This window comes from Papaver somniferum, chromosome 2, assembly GCF_003573695.1.
Source record: "Papaver somniferum cultivar HN1 chromosome 2, ASM357369v1, whole genome shotgun sequence".
Taxonomy (NCBI): domain Eukaryota; kingdom Viridiplantae; phylum Streptophyta; class Magnoliopsida; order Ranunculales; family Papaveraceae; genus Papaver; species Papaver somniferum.
Window position 1 is genome coordinate 136,635,271 of NC_039359.1, and position 7,113 is coordinate 136,642,383.

The following is a 7,113-nucleotide window of genomic DNA, read 5'->3' on the forward strand; positions in this document are numbered from 1 at the left end:
AGTGACCGAGTTAATCTCGGGTGGGTTTATCAGAGGTGTACCCACAAAAACCAATACTCCAGACCCTAGCTATCTACGCAGAACCTTGGAAAGCACTAAAGAACCTCCTTGGTTGGCATACAATTATTGACTTTAAGAGGAAGAACCCTGATGCGAAATTCCAATTGTTGTACACGAGTTTGCACTCAAGCATACTAAAATTCATATAAGTGACAGAGCTCTACTAAGATAGTTTCACGATGGACACCACACTCGGAGTCAGACTAATCACATGAAAAGATTAAGAAGATGGAAAAAGAAAAATGTAGATGGTTGAAAAGCGAACGGTGTTTCCCATATCTGTCTGAAGGCCTCTGCCAAGATGAACCTAACCTAAATGACTGAGATACCGGTCTGACTAATATTAACACACTGGCATATACAAGGGAACCAGTGGTCAATAACTTAAATCTAGATCAACAAACTGGCAAATACAAGGGAACCAACAGTTGACTACACATAACAATAATCATTTTTTTTTTTTTTTTTTTTAACTTAACGGCATGAATAGATCTTTTGGATCCAAGCGCATGCTTCTTGTCAGCAGATTACACGATAGTTCCCACGGGTCCTGCATTCCACGCTTGCTTAGGCGACGGAAACAGGGAGAACACACGCATATTGCTATCCAAGTGTTAATACTTATTCCGATTGGTCTAACTGGTCCGGTCTAATAATTTTTTTTTTTTTTTTTTTTTTTTTTTTGAAAAGGTAACTCAGTCACTCTATTTCACCCTAGCAAAGGTAACAACTTGAATCGTGTTCCCCACCAAATCACTTGAAATAAAAGAAAACTAAAAATAGAAAGTGAAAAGGACTCGACAAGATATGGCGAAACTAGCTCTGTGCTTTTATGAATAGACTCTATAGATGTTTCCATCTAGTCAGATTGGTTCCTCAACTCCTAAAACAAAAATGTTTCCATCCACTTAGATTGGTTAGTGCTATCCTTAATAGGCGTAAATTTCTAGGCTCTGGAGTTTATTTATTATGCAACTAAAAAGTTTCTCCCATACCCCCAAACTTAAATCTAACATTGTCCTCAATGTTCTAAAGATGAAACTAAAAGCATGAACAAGGAGAAACTGTTACCACTTGAAGCAAAAGAGATAAGGAAGGATATTACCGTGTCGCAAGAATATTGGGTTACCTCCCAAGAAGTGCTAAGTTTAAAGTCTTCAGCCAGACTTAGGAAAGGATTAGTCAACTCAAACCATAAAGTAACAGTCGAAATAACTGTGGGTCTTCAAAACGAAAAAGAGCTGACCAAAGGAAACTACAATAACCCAAGAAAGTGAACAAGAATAACATGCCCTTATCTAGTTTTCTGATTAAGAAATTTATATCTAATTGTGGTTCAGGTTCAGGTTCTATGAAAGGGTCTAAATAAAATATTTTCCTCGGATGCATTTCCTCATAGGTTGGATCCAAATTATTAGGTCCTAGAGTCTGGAAAAACTCAAATATGATCTTAGAAGCGCACAATAATAACCTAAATAACTGAGGATCCTCTAAGCCAATAAGATTTGACTTAAAAATTTGACCACAATGAGAGTAGTGGTCATTCTTAAGCAAATGTGTCGATTCTAATTTCCTAAAGCATTTAGGTCTAGTCTCACAACTTAATATTCGACACATTTGGAATATAAACGTTCCCACAGTTGGAAGAAAACTATTTGGTGGGAAAACAAAGTCAATCTGGGGATCATAGCCTGGGCAAACCACATCAACCAGAGGATGGGTTTCTAACGACTGAACTCCTTCATGGACATCATTAGGCTCGGGAAAACGAGTATGAAGGTAATCTTGTAAAATGGTCGAGGCACAGATATCAAGTCCTAAGTGTAGGGACTTTCTGAGAGTTAAAGGTAAGGCACTAGGGAAGTGATAATCACCCCCAAACTTAGAGTTTTCAGTGTCTCTAGATAGACCTCTAATTATTTCTTGAATTTCCGTATCTTCAGAGTTCTTAAAATATTCAAGAGATTCTTCTAAGTTATTATCAGGTAGTGCATCTTTACTCATCTCTACGGGTCTATCTTTTTCTTCCAAGACTATTGTTTCTAAGTCGCTAGACTCTAAAACAGTATTTTCGAAATGAACCCGTTCCTCTAAACCACTATCGGCTTCGTAAACAGGAAATACTACATCGTCTAAAACGGTGGTATCCCTAATCAAATCCTCGTCCTTTTGAATAGGTGAATAATCATAAAAATTATTTGGATTTGAACTAGAAATAATATAATCACTATACAACTCAATTGGATTACTAGACTCCTGATCACTATGCCTACAAATTTCAGATTCTTCATCACTGCTATCCTCATCATCATAGTACGAAAATGATTGAACCTTATCTAAATAAGTAGTGTCTTTTATTCTAACCTCGTCCTCTAAATTAGGCAAATATTCACTATTTATATCAAGGGTAGAATTGGAAACACTATTTTGGAAAATTAGATTATTTCGAGCAGCATTAGATAACTGTTCATTTTCTTCCTCTAAACGTGCTTGAATTTCACTGAGCGTAACACTTATACTTTCACAAGTCTCATTGAATATCTTAGACCGTTGTGTACTCTCTTCTCTTGAACTAACTGCACGTTCATACTCCCTTCGAATTTGTTGGTAGGTTTCTTCTAGAGATTGAACAGGTTTAGAAATGTCATAATCAGGACTAGTTTTTAGGTAATTTTCCAAAAACGCATGACTAGTACTATAATATTCCTGATTTTCTTGCTCGTAAGACCAATTTGTGTGTGGATAGTAATTGGGCTCAATATGGTATGAACCATAACCTTGAAAAGGTTGGCGTTCCCAACTACTATTCCCACCATGGTCATAAAACTGATGATGTCCATATTCAAATTCAGGTCGATACTCATTGTATTGGCTTCTATCATACCAGTTCGACATTCTTAATTGCAAGGGAATTCTACACAATCACAAACAAGGCCGACTCGACTCCACCAAAACAAACCTAAAGATTTCTAGCAAACAAAAAGCATGATGGCTCCACTTAGATTGTTTCTAGACCAGCTTCTATCTTTCGAAAGGGAATTCGTTGCAATTTGAGCAAACCCCTCTGGAATCAATCCGAGTCAAAGTAAGTTGAATTGAGGCGAGGGAAGCTCAGTGGAGCTTTGATACCCAAGGCCTCACCGCTATCGCAAGGCGGCGCAGTCACGCATTCAACTCACAGAAACCATCATGAACCTTGGAGTGTGCTTAAAGAGCAACCAATATTTTTCGAACGAGTTTCCTATTAAGCTCGTTACCCTATCGGTCTCGTTCTATTCCAAATTTTAAAGCTTAGGTTCGCGTTCGGTTTCGTTTTCCTAAGGCGGGCAAGAAGAGAACGGTGATGAAATCCGAACCCTTATCTTGTTTAGGCCAGGCCTTGCCCTTTACTAGGAAAATAAAAACAGTCCGGTTCGTCCTCAAACAATTATCACCTTAAGGCAGACAGTAACCCGCTTGCAGGAGATTCGCGGGTGTTTCGATTGGACTTACCTCCCGTACCAGACGGGCGATGAACCGTTGTCGTCGACTCGGGCCACGACTCCTATGCCGTGTGCGAACCCGAGGGGCCGAGACGATATAGTAATCGTCGTCCTTCCCTGCACACAGATTATATAATATTTTTTTTTTTTAATAATAATACCCCTCCGTAGGGTTAAAAAAATGTCCAATGTTCAATGTCCGGAAAAAAAAATGTCCAAAAATAAAAGATTACAAAAATAAAAACTTTAATTACAGTTTCTAAAAAAAAAATATCTAAAAAATAATAATAAAAAAAAAGTCCTTCGTCTTCGTTCCGTTCTTCTTGCTTTAAGCTTTGCTCCTAGTCTTTATGAATCGCCAAAAATCTTTGACAACTTCTTCTTCTTCTTTTTCTTTTCGATCCAAGCCTCAAAACCTGTATCACATAGACAAATACCCAAAGAACGTAAAAAAGAACAAAGAAAAATAAATCTAAAAAATAAAAAATAAAAAAAATTCTACCTAAACACAATTCCGATTTAATATTTTTCGTGTTTGTAGTAATGAGGTTCAAACTCTCGGACTTGTGAAGGATAATTTTTTAGAAAATAAATATATATACAAATATTGACAAATTGGTAGAGAGGTACTGGGACTAATGATTCGGCCAATCTTCATAACATAAGGCTTAATGATTTATTCTCAACAATAATAGCTCAAAACATATATGGACTCTTATTTTGCCAAAGTCGATTCTCAAAACATTGGTTGTAAATGTTAAGCATGGAACATCAAATCACCTAAGCTAAGCATGACCCATCTAATCAAATAACACCCAATTTAATCAAATCATATTTCACTTAATTTTTAATGCAAAAGTCTTAAAAAGAATTAATAAAATTACCCATTTATGAAGCTCGGCCTCCTCCGTCGCCCCAGTGTTGGGGTTTAACTCATCATAGTAAAAATGCTCTCAAAATATTTCATTGATGCTCAAAAGTGTTTTACAATGAAGAGAAATACAAGAAATTGATGTAAAACAGAACTCTGCGACCCACAGAAGGCGTCCAGAATCAACGACAGAGATGAGGTGCTGTTGTCGTTGAAGAACTACGACCCACAGGGGACAGTCGATGTTGCTGTTGAAGAACGACTGCTTCTGAGAGTCCGTTCTTCGTGTTCTTCAGGCGTGTTAATGGCAGCAGCAGCAGCAGGTAACTTCTCTGCAACTCCTCCTGCGCCTCTCTGCTCGCCTCCAAACCTCCCCAAACTCTCGACAGCCTCTCTGTAGCACATTAGGAACATATTTATACGTAATTGAACCATTGAATCTCCTCCATTAATCCAAAAAATCTTCCCATTACTCGGCAGTGAATGAAAATATTCCCGATATTTTTTTCTTTAATTCTCTGATTTGTTACGGATTATTCCATGTTTTATCTCTTCTCACGCGTCATACTTGAGCTGTAGGGATTGTTTCCAGCCAATAAAATCAACCCATGCACGTCTCTTCCATCCAAGAATTCCAAGAATAGAATATTTTCTTATTTTAGAATATCTTCCCTGATTTGATTACCACCGGTTATCTAACCAATTTTGACCGAATCCAACACCCATAACAGCTCTATATAGGCCCTAGGAACAAACCCATTTAATTTGGGCCATTGAATCTCCTTTAATCCCGTCCAAACTTCCAACCCTAAATCTGCCAGTTGATAACAATTTTTTCCCGCCAATTTTGTTTTTTTGAATTTGGGAAGAAGATGTCCTCCCCCTAACCAGAACTTGTGTGCGAATAGCAGCTGCCTTGGGATGACCTGGGGGTGCCCCTTAGTAATTAGGTTACCCCTTATCCAAAAGCGAGAGTCCGAATAACACTTGTCCTCCGGGTGCCAAAATCAACTTTTCGAGCCGAATTTTCCAAAAATATTTATTTCCAAAAAATATCTACAAATACATAAAATAACAAAATTAGTACAAAATCGAGTGCCAACAATACGGACATTGAGGACAAATTAGACACAAAAATGTGTCTATCACACCTTCAAAAATTTGGAGTAAACAACTGCAACCACTTCATGATCATTAAGACTCTTAAAATTAAAGTTTCAAGTATGTTGAGTAGACATTATATCTCTTAGAGAAGAATGATAGGACCTTGAAATTTAATAAATTTCAGGAAAGTTATCCTTCAAAGTATGATTTGCAATTCATTTATCAGTCTCGAATTTAATGTTGATCCCATTTAATTTTTTAGGTGTAGAGAAAGCCACGAAAAGATCAATATGAGATAATTACCAATTTTTAATTCTCGCACATACCAAATACCAACCAATCAACTAATACTATTTGGAATTTCATGAAGTTAATATATGTCATACTTCATCACCATATTTATCCTCACAAATACTACAAGCTAGAACATCATGTGGCAAATAATTTTTGAGGAAAACCTATAAGAAAGGCATCCAGTATGTTGGGTATATATGAAGATTCCACATGGCATCTTTGGATCAGCGTGTATCGAAAGAAAACAAATAAGATGCGAACTAAACGAAACGACAGAGGAAAAACACAAGATTTAACGTGGTTCAGAAAATTACATGCATCCACAATCGTCCACAAACAACTCTTGATTATAAAAACATCTTATAGAAAATACACACTCAAAGATTAATGAATCAATTACAAACTTATGAACACCGGGTTGGATGTTGATTATAACACTCAAATAACCTTCCATGCACAAAATAATATATAACCTCTAAAATCATTTTCTCAATCTAATTAAACTAACTCTTGATATTGATTTTTGTTCTTCATAGCTGCAATACCAATTTATGTATGTCACAACATTGATCTCTAAGTATCTTTTTCATCAATAAAAATAATAAACGAGCATTCCTGATCGAATTTGGAAAGCCAATTAGGAAACCTTACACGAAATAAAAAACTTTCTAAATCAGGATTTTCCATTAGGTGTCAAAATTAAATAAAGTTCATCAAGTTTGGTCACGAAACCAAAGTTGTTACTTAGTTAAGTAATAACCTAAACCCAAAAAATCTAATAGCCTTTCTTTTTTCCATATTATGTAACAAGAATTTTAAAAACATCACATCTTTCTTCAACTATTCATCGATCTTTCAACACACAGTCCTGCCGTCATCCCCTTTAAAAAAATATAAATTTTCACAAGTATACATAATTATCTTTTTAAAATTCATTTTATCAACTATACTTTCAAAGTGTACGAGTCATCATGAGTTCATTAATGGATCCATAACGACATAGTTCACATGACTTCAAACGTTTCTTCAATTTGTTTACTAGGTATCAGTCCGGCCTACATCCCGGGCTCAACCTTTTTGTCATTAGACAGCTTTTAAGTATCAAATATGATTAGACAGTTGAGGAAACTATTCGTTCATTAAAAAAAAATCCATTTTTTTTCTTAAATAATCAAGACACATTTTGATTAGTGATTTGGTTGTTTGTGACATCTAGCAGTTTCAACTTCATTGGGAACTCGATATCCACCTTCGGAATAGAGTTTTCGAAAATAATCCGAAGGATTTACCAATGAAATTATT